This window comes from Cinclus cinclus, chromosome 21 (genome assembly GCF_963662255.1).
Source record: "Cinclus cinclus chromosome 21, bCinCin1.1, whole genome shotgun sequence".
Lineage (NCBI taxonomy): Eukaryota > Metazoa > Chordata > Aves > Passeriformes > Cinclidae > Cinclus > Cinclus cinclus.
In genome coordinates this window covers 2514413-2531859 of record NC_085066.1, presented here as the reverse complement: position 1 = coordinate 2531859, position 17447 = coordinate 2514413, and positions in this window count along the sequence as shown.

Here is a 17447-nt window from a genome sequence, read left to right as displayed (position 1 = left end):
GTCGGGCTGGGAGCAGGCGGCGCACCGGCCTTTGTACGCGGCGGCGGCACCGCCCCCGCCCGGCCCGCCCCGGGGGCGGCCCCGGCCCCGGCCCCGGCCCCGGCAGCTCCGGGGCCCGGAGGAGTAGCAGGGGCGGCTCCGGCCCCGCGGCTCCGGGCAGGCAGCGCCCGATGCCGCAGCATCGGCTCCCGGACACCGCGGGTGAGATCCCAGCAATCGTGAGCCCGGCTTTCCGTGCCGTGAGCCCCTTAGTCCTCTCGGCTCTCTGCTGTTGGCCTTTTTCTTTTCTAGCGTTTAAAAAAACGTGACGTCCTTGAAATATGCAGATTCAAGAGGCTGGGGTTGCAAGAGAAGCGCCAAGTACCGCCAGCCTGTGGTTAAAACACTGCCAAGGACGGTGCTCTCAATTCTGAGCTTCCAAGAAAAAGAAACAAACAAACAAACAAACAAACAAAGCCCTAAACAGGGTACCAAAATTTAAGCTATTTAATTGAAATAGCATTTCTATTCTAATGAGGATGGTGTAGAATTGACCCAGAATTGGCTCAGGCTCTCTGCTTCAGATGAAGCATCCCAGTTTCTACCATAAATACTGGTTCTGAACACTATGTGACCTACTTTTGGTATTGACCAACACAAAAATCTACATGTTTATAGAACTTTTAAAACGGTCGAAATATACAATAAGCTAGATCTTTTTTCAGGATACTATGAAAATATTTAAGAATTATCTGGCCTTGTGTGGTTGAAATCATAAATGATTGTTCTTGCGTGCCAGAGCTGAGATTATCTTTTCATTGTATAATAATGTGAAGTTTCCTCCTTTGTGTGTAAAATTGCTTTTTGTTTGGGTTGTGGGTTTGTTTGATTTTTTTTTAGTTGGTTGGTTTTTTTCCCCCCACGTATATAGGCCACTCCAGAAGCAAATGCCTGACATAACACATCAATAACCTGTCCTGGTGTTGCCCCTCCTGTGATGTTGTTCAAAGTATTCTTACATTAATTAGATGACTTTCTATGCATGAATCACGGATTATACTTCGCATAATGGGAACTATACCTTGGGAAAAAATAATTCAGAAATAAAATTTCATATAAACATAGGAAGCCTAAATTTGCGATTTTAATGGGATTGATTATCCTAGATGAGTTAAGTGTTTCTTCTTATGGTATATTCCTCAAAATTTTGCAGAAAATATTTTCTCAGGTGAACATCAAAAGCAGAGAAAATTTTCTGGATGGTTTTTCTTACAAAATCTTATTGCTTATACTGTACTCTTCTTTACTAACAGCTAAAAAGATAATTACTTTTCCTGAACCTTAACAAATTTAATTAATAATATTAACATTTATATAATATAAATTGATTTATATAAATTAATAATGTATGTTCAATAAAAACCCCACAGCATATCAAAACTGATATTTAGTGGTTTTTAAGTCTCTTAACTGGCAGTTGTTGCACTTGTGCTGCCAAGGGCAGTGTATTCCACAGGCAGCCAGAGAGATGAACTCGGGTCTAAGCCCTGGTTGTTATTTGTATCTCAGCAGGAAGGCAGCACAGCCTGGAGGAGCTCTGTGTCACAGATGCTTGCCCTGCTCCACTGCAGACCATCACCTTGGACTCACACCTTTTGCAGCCCTGTCCCTGGAGGCACTCGTGGCTGCTGTTATGGTTTTGTTACTGGATTGATGGGGTCTGATCTGGTCTGTGAGGCACATAATGCATACATCCATACATGAGATGCAGCAGCAGTTCATCCAGTAATACCAGGAACACTTACAAGCACAGTACTGCTGGTTAGACCTTTTGTTGTTACTAGAGAGCAAAGTGGATGAATTAGAGTTTAAATAATCATTTCTGATGAAGTGTTCACTGAACTTTATACAAGTACATTGCATTATAAGGTGAAATCATCATCTCTGCTGTTTTTTTGTACTGGTAGTGAATTGGGTTTTATTTAAGCTATGACAAGAGGCAAAGAAAACACGGAAAACCTCTTTTGAAATTTGAAAAGCAATGGTTGCTGTATCTCTCTGGGATTTCTTGCGTGGAGGAATGTGTGCTCTGTCCAGCACGACACAGAGTGAAGCTGGTGTGTGTCTGGAATGCTGCTGTGTGGGATGTCAGGGGAGGCTCTATCGTGTGCACAGTGAGGTCAGCCTGTCCTCAGTGCACAGTGTGGGACTGCACAGTGCAGATAAACCCTGCAGTTTGTCCACTGCAGGTCACACATGCCCCAGCCACACCAGAGTCACTGCACACAATGACACAGGGGACTTGCTGCCTGCAGGAACCAGCCACAATTTCTTACATCCACAGGCATATATGTTATATCCTTTTCTAACAATTTCCCTGCTGAATGTCCAGAAAGCATAGACGTACAGCTAAAAGGCCATGGCTGATTTGTGAGGCATTTCCAAAAGCAGGGGAGTTGTTTTAAATTGAAATAAATTAATATTTATTTCTCCTAAATTTGCCACCACTTTGCTGACGATCTTCCCAATATGCTTATTAAAGTAAGTCTGTGCTCAGGTTTCTTTCCTTTACAATACCGATGTCCAACATAATACAGTAGCTTGAGCACTTTGATTTTTATGTCTGAGATGCTGCTAAAAAAGCCTCCAATATTTTTATTAATACTCCACTAAATCCGAATTTTATTAGATTGCTTTGTGAAGCCCTTGTAAATATATATTTTAAGATGCAGGTATTTTTTCAGGTTGACTGGCTCACCAGAGTCTTTTCATCACATTTACAGATTTCTGATGCATTTAGGTGTTTAATATCTGGAATTTGTACGAGAGGAGTTACCAGTTTTGCTTGGTACACCCTCGACTCTGCAGTCTTGCAGCAACAATTTACATAATGGCACAGCACACCAGCTGTGGATTTGAGACCAGGCCTGACTAATGGTCACTGGCAGAATGTACATGGAGATAAAATGTGGAATTTGAATTAACAAGATATATATTTATGTTATAGTCTACCTAGCTAAAGTTTTTTTCAGTGGGTATATTCCATATGCTTTCTTAAAAATACATTACTAATATAATTTATCTAGTTATTATTAAAATGAGGAAATACAAATACTAAATTAGTTTTTTGGGTTTTTAAGTTTCTGATTAAAATATAAAAAATATTTCATTCAAAAGACATTCTTCAAAGTATTTCTAACAAGACAGCTGTCTAGAATGAAATAAACTTATATTTAATTTTTCTGGCAACAAGGGCAACAATTAAACTATAAGATGTAAACAACTGAAAATATTTTCATTATTGGTAAGTGCATAACTATGATGTCAGTAATAGTCAAAGATACACTTCCAGGAAAGACAAAGCTTAAAAAATAAGAGAGGATACATTTTGGCTTTTAAACAGCTGCCCACATCAGTGGCAGCTTCTTTAAGCACTGTGCTTGTAATAGAGCTGCTGAACCTAGAACAATAGCAATTTTACCAAGTAATACTCGCAGTTGTCATCCTGCTTTAACCAAAGAGGCGTGAATCATAGTGAGAGACCTCATGCACACTTGGATCTTTCACTCAGCTGAGAAGCTTCATGAAGTTTAATTATCAGGCTGTTGCCATCCTTCATTAAGACACACCTCTTGGTGTGCAAAGTGGTTTTTTATTCATTTAGCTCACACAAGGCCTAGCAAACCTGGAAAGAATATCTATAATCTGGGTCTTTTGAAGGGTGGCACTCAGAAGCCTTTAGTGCACTGCCCCCTGCTATGAGTTAGGCATGGGAAGCTGTGGCTCTGCTGCTCAGAACCCCACACATTCAGCTCCCAGAACTGCCAGCTCTGTACCAGCTGACCCTCCAAGCTTGCAATGCTCTTGCACAGGGAAACAGGCAGAGGTGGGGTAGAAAAGTATCCCAGGTTTTACTCCAGACCTGTTCATGTCACTTACATGTCAGCAGTTTGAACTAACTATATATATATATATATATATATATATATATATATATATATATGTATATATGTATACCTACTAATGGCCATTAACTAAACATCTACTCCCTCCCATTTTCTCTAAGATCCACAGTGAGATGCTCTTATGGCATTTGTTTCATTCAGACTTCAAAGTGACACCTCCTGTCTCTCAGGGCTAGGTGACAGATCAGTCATTTTAACCTGAAACAATCGTTATTTTCAGGACCAGAGCTAGGCTCCTGTGACAAACTCTTGTGAGAAAATCATCCAGAACCTCCAGCAAATTCAGAATTGAGAGGGTTTTTTTTAGAATTTAGAATTTTTTAGAATCTAGCTTATACACAACTCCAGATCCAGGAGCTGAACCAGCTCTGTGTTTACATAACTCAGCCATAAGAAAACACTGTACCCTAAACTCAAATAAAGAAAACATCTTGTGCCAAGTGAGGAGAAAAAAGTAATTAAAAGAAAGGAAGACACCACATCTGCTTAGGGACAAGTGGATGTTCTGCACCCAAATGTCAAGAGTAACATTTCTGCAAACTGCCTATACCATACTGCACATTCATTCTCAAGAGAGGGAATTATCCACTTGAACTGGAACACTGTGTTGAGGAAGAGACTGAAATGAGTCTGAAGGGTAAGATAACAACCTATCTGCAATTTAAGCTCATTTGGTTTGTTTTCTTTATTAGAACTTACTGCAGTTTGTCTCCTATTGGGTGTCATTGTTCTATTACTAAACAATGCAGAATGCTTCACAAACAGTATTTTGTTTCCTGTGTGTATTTAAGTATGCAGTATGAAAAAAACTGGGATTTGTTATTTTTCCCAAAGCCTTCTAATACCTATGAATTTTGCCTTTATTATTTAATTCATTGTTAAGGTATTTTGATACATACAATAAAATCAAATATGAAAGCAAGTCAGACAGTATTTGTATGCCTTAAAAAAAACCCAAACAAACAAAACTATTAAAAACAAAAGGTATCCTTCTCTTAAATAACTCCTGTTGGAAGTTATGGTTGACCTCTTTAAGACAGTCAGATTTTGATATCCCTGTTCACCTTCCTGCAATGTTTTATTCTGGTTCTATGCCAAGAAAATACTTTAAAACACATTTTAAACTTCAGGCACATGTTTAGTTCCCATTGACTTCAATGAAATAATTAGCAAATAAAGACATTTCTAGATTTAAGACAATGTTGAAAAACTTCTTGGAATAGAAGTGAATCAGGGAATACAAGTTTATTTTGACCTGCCACTAGCTTAAACTGAACAATCTGTAGTATCAGTGATCCCACAGCAGGAAAAGGGAAGAGCTTCAGTTGCACTATCAATTTCTGTTTCTGGGTGTCTCCAGAACAGTCTTTATAAAAACATGTTTGTCTTTGGAGACCAAGATACAGTTATGCTCAAACCAGCCACAACTTGAAAGCAGTTTTTTGGAAGGCAAAGCATAAAGGACAAAATGTACTTAGAATCACGTGATGAAGTGAGCATATGCCAGCAAATAACACCCTTGATTTGAACTGTTCTGCAGTTATACAATTAACATGCACCTCAACAGCTCTCAGTTGTGCAGCCATCCATCTTGCAGGTAGAGCCCTTCACCCATACACAGCACCCTGTGTGAACAGGGCTCTGCACACAGAGCCAAAGAGACCTTTAGCAAAACCTGCAGAGATGAGTTTGACACACAGAACTGAGTACAAGAAAAACCTCATGCTACCACCTGCCTGCATTTGATGTTGCACAGTGATTAACTAAGTTGCCATATCTTATTAAGAATAACAAGCCAGTGTTTTTCCATTTGCAATATCATTATCATAACCATTTGGTGTTAGTATTATATTGATTATTTACAATAATGACAACATAATAATCTAGTAATTAGTCATAATTGTACAATTACTTAGACTTCAATTCTCATAAATCCTAACCTTAGCTTTCAAAGAACACTTTACCCATCAGACTCAATCAGATACCTTCTTGTTACTGATGGTAGATGCCTTCACTAACACAGCAAATTTCAATTAACTGTTGGTTCAGCCAGGGAAAGCTGTTCCCATAGAAAGCTTTGTCCATCTTTAGGCTATTTTCTTTAAGGGTAGCAAGCATAATAACCAATTAAAAAATTTTAAAAAAAACAAACTTTAACTTTGTTCTGAAATTTCTTTTATAAGGGCTCTAATAAGAACATATTAATATTGTTTTGTTAATTTTCTAACTAATCTGAAGTGAAAGTTAAGATAATACCACGGAAAGCATTCTCTCTCTTTCATTAATGACACCCAGGGCCTGAATCATATTGCAGAGATACTACCAGAGAGACCCTGCAATGTCCAGAATGGAATTGTTGGCAGCAGTATATTTATGCAGTGTGCTCAGGGACAGGACACAAACTCCTCTCCTGTGGCCCCAGAAGTGCTCTTAGCCCTCAGTTTCAGCTCTATGCAAACATTGTTCTGTCAGAGCTGGAAACGTGGCTTACCTGTTTCTGCAGAGCTCTTATTTTTTAAAATATCTTAAGCACAAATCTACTCAGTACCTTTAATCAGCTAACAAGAAAACACAAATATGACTGATAGCTTGCTGTTATCTAATACTTCTCCACCCTATTATTATGGCTAGCACTCCCAAATGGATGAAATGATCATTAATAAATTAAGGGAACTGATATGGAAAGTTAGCAACATCATGGGGTTCTGGTCATATGAAACCTGGCACGTGAGTCTTGAGGTAACAAGACTCCTTTCCTGACATATCAATGTTAGGAAAAAGGGAAAATATTTTCAAACCACTTAAAACAACTATGAGAAGGAAAAAAATCTGAAGAAGTCTGTATGTTACTGGTACTGCAAAGAACAGATGTATAATAGTTAAATTCTTAAACTACACCACATGGGTTTGCACACAGAAATTGTAAAACAATGCCAAGATCAAAGGATTTAAAATTGTCTCAATACAGTACATTGATTTGTTTTTCTGACCTCAGCTGGGGCTGTGGGAGGACTCTTGCTTCACTGCAGAAGAGGTTGATTTAAGTTGCTTTTCAAGGGAAATTTCAAGTAGTCTTTTAAGTCTATGGGCTGCTCATTAATTATGCCTTCAGTCCTCTAAAACACATAACTGCCCATTAATGTATTCAGTAGAAATACTCAAACATTAATTATGCACGTGCTTCCAAGTGTTTTCAGGATGAGAATCCATGCCAAAGACAATTAAGTATAGGGCTCCAAAGTGGTTGGGAAATTATAAAGGATAAACAGGCAGAGGATGTTTCTTAAGTGAAGGTGCAATTCTGGATGTCAGACATGGTCAGAAGCATTGTTGTGATGTGTTTAACCTTGTGAACAAACATAAGGGTTGTTGTAACCTATAATTATGAGAGACAACGTTGTCACAATTAAACCTCTAACTAATGTCTATTTACACAATATTCACATCCATCCTGGGGAGCACAGGTTTTTCATTTGTGAATTCCTTTCTTCTGTAGTCTTTCTGTTTTGACCACATTCTTATTGCCAGCAATCGATTTCATACCTCCCCTTGCAAAACAAGTGTTTTGTTTATTCTTTGTCCATAACAAGTTTCAAGACAGCAATTAATTGAGATGAAAAACTTCATGGTGACTACATGTTATGTAGGGTCAAAATAAGTTGCCAAACATAGGCATGTAGCTCAAGAGACCCTGTGAAAGTAAAACACCCAAATGGCAACTACAGCACAGGTGCTGTAAGAGACCTGAGCTCTACAGGTCTATTAATTGAGTGGCAGACAGGATAACCTCTATCATCTCAGATGCTAATAGATGTCTAAATTTAGAAAAACAGATCAAATTCCTACTCTGTAATAACCTTACTGAGGCTATTGTTTCTTTAGGACAGCATGTGTTTTATTAGTATGGCAAATTTTTGTCTTTTCTCCGAGTACTTTATCAATCTTTCTACACTGACACTCAGCAGCACTTCTGCACTAGGTTTTACAGCAGCACGTGGGAAAAACTTAAGTTCAGGGAGATTGAGAGCCACCTTCAGTTTTCCCAAATCTACCTCAGTCTGTGTGTCCAGAATTTTCCACTGGAAAACCCTACACACAACCAATCAAAATGCTATTGCTTAGTTGCAATTTGTATGGTCTGAGTGTGGCCAGCTTTCTCCCTTGGAGCTAACAGAACCCTTGGATGGAGTCTTAGTGAGGAACCTGACCGATTTTTAGGAGGCAGTCTGAAAGGAGAAAATGAGGCCTCTACAATATATGAGCCTCTGCTCTTGTAATGAATTGCAGTTGTAACTGGATAAAGTACTGACTAGGAAGGTGAGAATCATCCCAAATTGTCCAAGGGAACATGCCTGTCTTCACAACCATTATTCCTTAGACAGTTAAACACTTGGATATAGGCTGTGGGAATCACTGTTTGGAATAAAATAGTTCAGATCCTTAGCATTTTGTACAGGAACCTAGACTTGGAGATTTATAGGAAACCATCAAAAGAATTATTTCATTAACTGATTCAAGATATGAGATCCATTCATGTGATTTGTTAGGTACAGCCATTTAATTAGAAAAAAAAACATAATTATGCTCTGTCAGATTAATGAATGTAAGATTCAGTCAGTTCAAGGTTTATTACTTTCTCTAAAATGCATAGTCCAAGAATAGGACATAAGGGGGAAAGAAGGCTGCACATTTACTGAAGTGGGAAGGATGAGGGAAGAAAGAAAAATGAAAACCATACCTGCCAGTTTGCACATGATCTGATCTCCAGTGAGGCCGGCAGGAAGTAGAAGGCAGATGGGAAGAAAGCAAGCAAAACCAAAGAAAGCAAATCTTTGGCACACAGGAGGACAAGACTGAGAGTGAGACTAGATCCAGCGACTGACCAAGAGAGCGGGTGCCAGGCCCTTCTGGATTTTGATCTTAGATTCCGTGCTGACTCACCATGTGCCCGCCAACCGATGGCTCCACCTTCATGTTTCAGTTTCTCATAAGCAGGCTGGGATTTATCTATTAGCCTTACGGACTGTTGTAAAGATAATTAATAAATGTTTGGAAAGTACTTTGAAGATGAAAGGCCAAATTCACAGTAGGAAGGCATTAAACTGATTTGTTCATTCCTTTGCGGCAAAAACTGTCTATGCTTAGAGAAAGCAAGAGATTGCCATTTGTTATTGCCATCTACTCCCTTCTCTACCTGCTTTCATCTGTTATTATACTCTGTGTTTTGCTAATGTTTGATTCAAGTAAATCATATGTGTACAACTATTTATCAGCTAATCATGTGCCCAACTGATTGTCAGATTAGATTCCAAGTGTAAATGGTACAGACAGGACTGTCGATTACCATATATATGACAAATATCTTTAGCATTGCTCCATCAGCTCTCTGAAGCTGGGACCATTTTTAAGGGTTTTTTACTAGTTTAGCATCAAAGTAAACTGTTGATGACAGGTGTTTGTTAAAATTTTGCATTATTAAATGCATTTATAAAAATCATCACAAAATGACTTTCCCTAACGATTCCTCTACTCAAGATTGAAGTCTTTCAGGAAGGCAAAACAGTCTTATCTGTTAGGCCATTAGTGTTTTATGAGTGCCATAAATCAACTGCAATTTCTATCCAACTTAATATGCCTGTCTTTTCTATGAGTCTACTTAAAGCTTTATGTGTCAGGTTTTATAGATTCAACTATCTATGAAATCACAACTTGACCTAATTTGGTAGTGTTGCGTAACAGAAGAAAGCTCACTTGAGAAAACTTACTAGCCATCCTGAAATACAGTTGTTTCTAAACTATTCAAACAAACAATTTCATAAATATTTTGAACTATATTTTTAGTTTGTTGACAATTAAGATTTGCTGTATTTGGTGAGGTACTACCACTGACTAAAGTATATTACGATGATCTAATATAGGAGTAGAAAAGTATTCAGATATTCAGTGTGAATTGGTACATGAAATACCAGATATACCACACTAATCAAGTGACTTCTGTTTCTACTCAACATAATCAGTGAATAAGCCATATTTTTAATTCTAAGGAGAACTTGAAAACCTGATGAAAGGCCAAAATATTATTAAGTTCTGAGACAAAATTTACTCATATAGCTTAATACACTTCTAGTTCAAGGCAACCCAGTGAAAAATAATTTGCCGTCTCTGCAAGATGTTCAGATGGGAACACAGCCAAACACACATACAGATTTTGTACAAAACACAGCAACTTGTAGTTATGTAACAAACAAAACAACAGGTAGTTTAAAAAATACAGGCTGCACCTCCAAACTACAGAAAACAATTACTACTTTTCAAGAACACCAATGACATGACTTGAAAAAAAAATGCAGAAAGTGACATTACATCTAAATCTTCACATGTGAATTATGAGAGAAAAATAAGAATATTTCTGTGGCTTAACTGGCTTAACTGAAAGTAGGATGGAAGCACTGATAATTCACTGCTTTCTCCCTGCTGATATATACTGAAATTATATAGCAGCATGCTAGCCAGTAACCCCAGTAATCTTGGCTTCCTCCTGGGGGAATCCAAGGCCTCGGGGGTCCTTCAGTGATGCAGGGGGCACCTGTAATGCAGTCTCTCCCTCCAATCCCATTTTCTGGCACCGTGGAGTTGAGCAAGAGCTCCAGGGCCTGGCTAGGGGAATAGGGTACATGCTCAGAAAGCTCACAGTAAGATTTATGCTGCCAAACCTGCTGGTACCAATGCTGAACTCATGCTGCACAAGCTACCAACTCCAGGAAAAGCATATCAATAGCTTGTCATATTTTCCTTTAAGCTTTATCATCAGCTCACTGTCTGCAAAGTTAGAATCCACTGGTCAGCCTTTTTGTTCTATCACAGGGGGTTTTTGTGTCTTTCCAAACAAGCGCATTTTTTGTCTTAATTTCCTATGCTATAAAAAGAGAGAGATTTTTCTAAAGTCTTCTAAAATTTGTGGATAAATGTCCTGCACAGTAAATTCAGAGCGCTGTCATATGCAGGCATGTCTAATTTTATGTCTTACAATTTTCTCACCTATAGAATGAGGATTATTCTATGTATCACTAAGAGGTTGAATTAATGAGTGTCTGTCAAGTATTCTAAAAAAATTTTAAATGGAGACAGTATTCAAGTAGTTTGCTAATTAGTTTCACCACATGCATACTTAGTGAAGTTTAACTCTGCAAAGAGGCCAGGGAGCAGAAGACAGGGAACAGCAATGTTATGGTGAGCAGGTTGATATTAAATTAATGACCATTATAAGCAGATGATACTTTATCAACTGACTAATGTTATTGGCTGTTTGTTGAGAATTAGTTTTATAGAAAATATGTAATTCAGTTTACTGATCTACTATACTAAAAACAAGATCCTATCCCAGTGGTACCAGTCAAGTTCCTTTGTGGCAGGATGCTGAGCCCTTCTTAAAATCCAAAGAAAAAAAAAAAGAAAAAAGTTTGCAGGCAGTTTGGGTAGTTTGCAGGATTGACATGTCATGATTTGTCACACTGTTAACACTGTGAACTCCTAAAACATATGTTTGCACACTGTCCACAGTACTGGGAGCTCCTCAGGACACAGACCACATGGACAAAGTACTGGGGGTACCACTGTATTTTTCCTGACCTACTTGGTTTCATAGTAAACAAAAAACTACTGACCACCTAATATGCAGTGTGTGTGACCTTACTGTAATTCCCCAGGGAACGAAGATCCCTGTGTAATGAGGAAAGAGATGCTAAGTTTAGTCACAATCACTTTCCCTGAAGGTTCTTTAGAGCCCTCTTCCCACTGCATGTCTTGCAGGTGTTTGCTGTGTGCTTTCTGATATGCAACACCTTTTAGGTGGGCAATCTGCACAGGAAATATGGGATGGAGTGCAGCTGCTGCAGCAGTGACTGTGCAGCCATACAGTAAAGTTCATAGCTGCAGGATCAGAGGGGACAACAAGGAATGTGGAGTGAATAACAGTAACATCTGAAATACAAGATGCAAGCCATTTATTTTAGGTATTAGAAAAAACATGCAAATGAAAAAATGGCTGGAGTAGAACCATGGAAGTGGCTTCACTGGCCAGGTCAAAGCAAACAGTGTGATAAAAGCATGAAAAGAAGAAAAACAGATTAATTGATCTGAGTAGTATTGTCAGCATGGAAGAAGAGAAGAAGAAAATAATTAAATTTCAGCAGTTAAGCATGCAGAAGAAATAAGACTTACTGCAAATAAAATTAATATGTCCTTGCATATGAACACTTGTTTTGTCTCTCTCCACTATAACTTCACAGAAGTTAAACAGAATTTTTGTTGCAGCTTTGGGACCAACTGATAAGTATAATCTTTGTACTGGAGTCTGTGGCAGATCACCAAATAAGGGAAGTGGGGTTTAAGTGGCATTCCACACAGGTCATCTCGCAGAAGCAAGAGATGTGAGCAGGCTCACTGGAAAGAAGGCTCATGGATTAAAGGAAGATCTTGCTGGTAAATGTTAGGCTACATTGTGGCAGGTTTTATGGACCTTGTGAGATGCTAGAAACTCCCAAGCTTTAATCAATTTCAAAAAATTTCAATACTAGGACAATTCATACTGGAAAAGAGCTCAGAAGGTCTCTTCCCTATTCTCCTGCTCCAAGCAAAGTCAGCTATGAGATAGGTTACTCAAAGCTTTATCCACTTCCAAGGCTGGAGACTGCAAAATCTCCCTGAACAACCTGTTCCACTGCTTCTCTGTCATCATCTGCATCTTCTTTTATCTCATCTGAGAAATTAATGCTTCCAATTGCCAAATATCACCTATATCTGTTCCTGGTTCATCCGATAGTGGCACCTTAGAATTTTTTATTCTGCTGAGGAGGCATAACTAGCTGAATTTTTTTTTTAGGCAGTTCACACAGTATGGCCTGTGCCATTGTGAGGAAATTAAGAGCCAAGGAAGATGATGCTGTGCTATAAACTTAACTCCCCACCTTTGTTCAGAAGATCATAAAGCATTAGAGGATGGCCAAGTTATGAACAGTCTCAGATATATTTAAGTTCTGTAGGCTAAAAGGCTCTAGTGGAGTGCCTTTAGAAGAACCACCTGAATTCTGTACAAGCTGAAAATATTCTCACTGTCATCAGAACAAAGATTTCAGTCCCCAGGGATGTTTTATGAAAGAAAAGAAGCAGCTGTACAACCATTCCTGCCAAAATAATCAACAAAACATAACTATCAGTAATTGAAGTACATGGCTGTATATTTTGCACCCTGAAAACTTCAGGGAGTCCAAATGAGAGCAACAGCTGTGGAAGAAGCAGTTAAATTATAAGGAAAATAGAAAAGGACAGCAAGATGCTCCATGATAAAGATTTTTATTATTTTTGAGGTATGTCTTTGTGCCCTCTGAGACAGAGATCAGGCTGCTCATCACATCAGCAAATTAAAAATCAGCAACGTCATTTGGGTACCAAACCAAACAATGATAAATGTTCTTCCCACACCTATGCACAGGGTGTGGCATTCTGATCTTTCATCAAATCTCTGTTTGCAGGAAAACAGCTTGCTAGATAAAGCTACTGCCTAGTAAGAGCCTTTCATAATGTCCACTCTAAACCTGGCCAGGTTACCCAGGAAATTTCCTCCAGTGAATAATCCTTCCTGTCTGAAGTTGGCATGTTTTGTATAATTCCATGGACCCTGCAGGGTGCTCAAGGACAGAATATTGGCCGGATGACACCACAGTCCCTCCTCAGACATAATGCAGAATTTTCAGTCAGGATGTTGCAGCTGCTCCACCACTGTGCATTGCAGTGTTATGTGACAATTAAGGCCAGGAAATGGAGATGACTTCATACCTAGTGCAGAGTGGGTGATGACTTTGAAATATCCTCAGAAGTAAAGTTTTATTTTAGAATTAAACAATAAGCAAATAAACACATTGAAGCAATGGCACTGAAGTCAAGCAGGAAGGCTGCTTAATGACTTTCAAATGTGAAGAACTGAAAGTACAGTCTAACCTCAAATCACAGTAACACATGGAACATGAATTAACCAGAGCTGAGTTTACCAGAAATATTTCACCTATTGGGTCATACAGAAGTTGCTCCACAGACAGTGAGAACTGCTTGATCCAAACACACAGTACACTGATGAGAAACAAGCCATAAAGAATTAAACAATAAAATGCTGCTAAATAATTTTGCTATGCATGAGCTCTGTTCTGAAAATCAGGAATTGACAGATATGTAATAAATAAACCCTTGCAAAAAGACCTGTTTACTAGCTGCGGATATATTGCAAAATCTTACTTTTAAAGATGAACTAGTTAGGAAAATCATGAAAAATTAATTGCGTTAATGTGTAAGCAGAATTCCCTGCAGTTGTATCTCAGTAAAAACCCTAGTAAATGCTTCAGTGGAAAAACAATGTTCTAATGCTAAAAAGCAAATGCAACAAACCTCAGAGAATCCAGTTATTTTTAATTAGTCATGCTAATTAGCACAGTGAAAGCCTCAAAAGTAAAGATGATAACCAAAGCTTAGCACTGCCAACTGCCTATCTTCTGACACAAGACAACTGAGACTACCCTGGCATTTGTGCAATTGCTTGAGCACTGAACACCAGCAGGAGTTAGTTTACATTTCACTTACCAACCACGGGCAATATAAATATATTAAAACCCCACCACTCAGGTTTTTTTTTCTGTTATAAAATTAAATTTAAAAGAGGCAACAATCTCTACTATTTAGATATCTCTTTCAACCATTTCTTCAGGTCTGACAGAGTTGTAAATAATTCTCTCACATGTCAAACACCCAGTATCAGTGAAGTGTCAGATCAGAAAGATAACTACTGTCAACACTGTTAGCAAACATCTTGCCAATCATCCAGCAAGTATTTCCTCATTTTTGTTCTGCACAGTGCTAGATATGTAGGCAGAATAGATGGTGCAACCTGTCATTAGAAGCTCTGCTGGGAAGAGCATAAATACTACAATCCTCTTCCTCCACTTCCCCAAACCTCTTCCCTATCTCCATGTTAGAGCACAAAACCTTTACCCTCAGTCTCCTCAGCTTTGTCCTTAGCATCAGAATATGAGACACACTCAAACTCTGCAATGATTAGAAACTGAATTGTTCAGTAATTAGAGTCAAATGTTCAGCTTTCTTCATCAGCTAGGTGCATGATGCAGCCTGGTCAAAGAAAAGTACCTTCTGTTTTGAAACTCTAAAAGCAGCTTGAACTATACTGTCAAGATAATATATTGAGGTATGCATTTAATACTCAATATGCTTGCCAAGATATATACTAAGATATCCTGCATGGTTTTGGAGTGGAGTAGTTCCTGAAAGAAAATAGCAAACTGCAGTGGTACCAGATGCATATGTAGGTCTGATTCATTACATGTGAAATTTCCCCTTTTGCTATTTTGTTTGTATGAATTTTAATTTTATCCAAATGTTAACTTACCTGAGTTTAGGTTTTAATGACTTCTGTAAACTTGTAAAAAACATTATTTGAGTTATCCTTGACTTAAAAATCCTTTTCAAAACAGCATCTGGCATCCTCAGAGTAGTATCAGCAGGCAAGACAGATGAGATGTGGACAAAGAACAGCATCTCTTAAGGTATAAAGCTATTTAAAATGCTTTCTGTTCTCCCTACGTGTTGTTGTTGTTGTTATTATTATTATTATTGTTTGCAGAGGGTTTTAAGTGCTTAGTATCATCTAACTTCTGTATTTGTTCTTATTTGATAACATAAATATATATGAAACATGGAATTCTACAATATAAAGAAATTCTATTAACAATAAATAGAATAGAATCTAGGATTATTATCTAATAGATAGGCTTATGTGCATAAATATAAACCTGTATTTCTGTATTCCAAAATTTCCATACAGTTAAATTTATACAGATGAGACCTGAAGTTTGATTAAAACTAATGAAAATCCTCCAGCAGCAAGATGTTTGACTGTGCTGCTTAAGTTCCCTGCAAGAAGAATGCAATAACCCAAATAGTTCTTGACCAGCTAAACCTTGCTCATCTTGCTTTGTAATCAAGTCATTTGATTCAAATTATCTACGAGAGGAAAGCAGCAGAATTTACCTTTGCAGAGTAGTATTCATTTAAACAAGCAAGATGCAGATCACATATCCAAGTTCTTCTGTAATAAGATAATGACTTTATTACAGTTTAAAATACTAAATACGAGAGCAAACAAAAATTAAATCCTTTTTTGCAGTTCTTACTCAGAACAAGAAATGCATTTCATTTCCAGTGTCATCTCTGAACAAAATTTTCCAATTTTTCAGTCATTCAAAGAACATATTTTATTCTCCAAGGTGCTAGCTGTTTTATTAAAACGATAAAGGCAGAACAATAATGGAGGAAGCATAGAGTCTGCTGGAGTCTAGTTAAGTGCATGATTGAAAATAAGCCTGGCAAAGTCTCCTGGCAACCCTTCATGGAAAACACAGTCAACAAATAAGTGTAAGTTACATGAACAGTAACTGAATGCTAGAGCCTTCATTTCTTAGCCAAAAATACTTCCAATGGCTCTACGTGCAGCTGAAGAGCTGTTGCATCCATTTCAGGATGTCAGGCTGTATCCAGTGCACTTACCTAACAGAGGATTAAAAGTCAATTAAATACTTCTGATAAAAAAATAAAATTTTTATAAAAGAGCAATTATTGTCTTCCTCCGATTTTACATAGATCGTGACCTCCCTCTAGTTAATACAACTTTTAATCAGATACTCAATGTCATCCCTGCAGTAGCTGAGTAAGTAATAGGGTAAATCTGATAGTTGCAAGGACTGTGAGACCTTTTCAGCAAGTGTTGGCCAAATCTGCTCTGCTTTCATTGTGCTGATTACTGTATAAATTCTGAACAGTTGTGACAGATTTATCACTTTAACTCTGCTTACCATTAAGCCCAGCACAGCTTGTGACACCACAGTTTAAGGCTCAGACCCTGAACAAACCAAAGTAGGGTTTTTCCTACTTGGACAGAGAACTCAGGAACCCCTGCAGTCAAATCATAACCCTACTCTGTGTCTAAGAGTTGCTTTACATTTTGAATTGTCTTTTAAGCTCTGAACACTGGCCATAAGAGAATTTTGACCAATTCAGTATCTCCTGGATAATTATTTTTCAAAATTTCACTGAAGGTGGAAACAGCAGAGAAGACTAAGAAGATACAAAGAAAGTAAAAAACAGTTGCTTGTTTTCTCTTCTTTAGTGAGAACTTTTATCCTTTAGAATGGGAATAATTCAAAAATGTATGTTCCTTCATAACAATTTATTGTCATGACTCTCTGTTCTGGTCTGAAGAGAAGCAAATATAGTCACATCTTGTCCATGTTGCTTGCAAGTTCACCATTTTGCTAATGGCCACTCTAAATTTTCCACCTTAATGCCATGTAAACTGATGCTGACAGGACTGTCACCTCAACCTATTAAGACCTATAAGCAACCTATAAACAAAATTTGGCAAAGCTTATTTATTCTAAATTCATT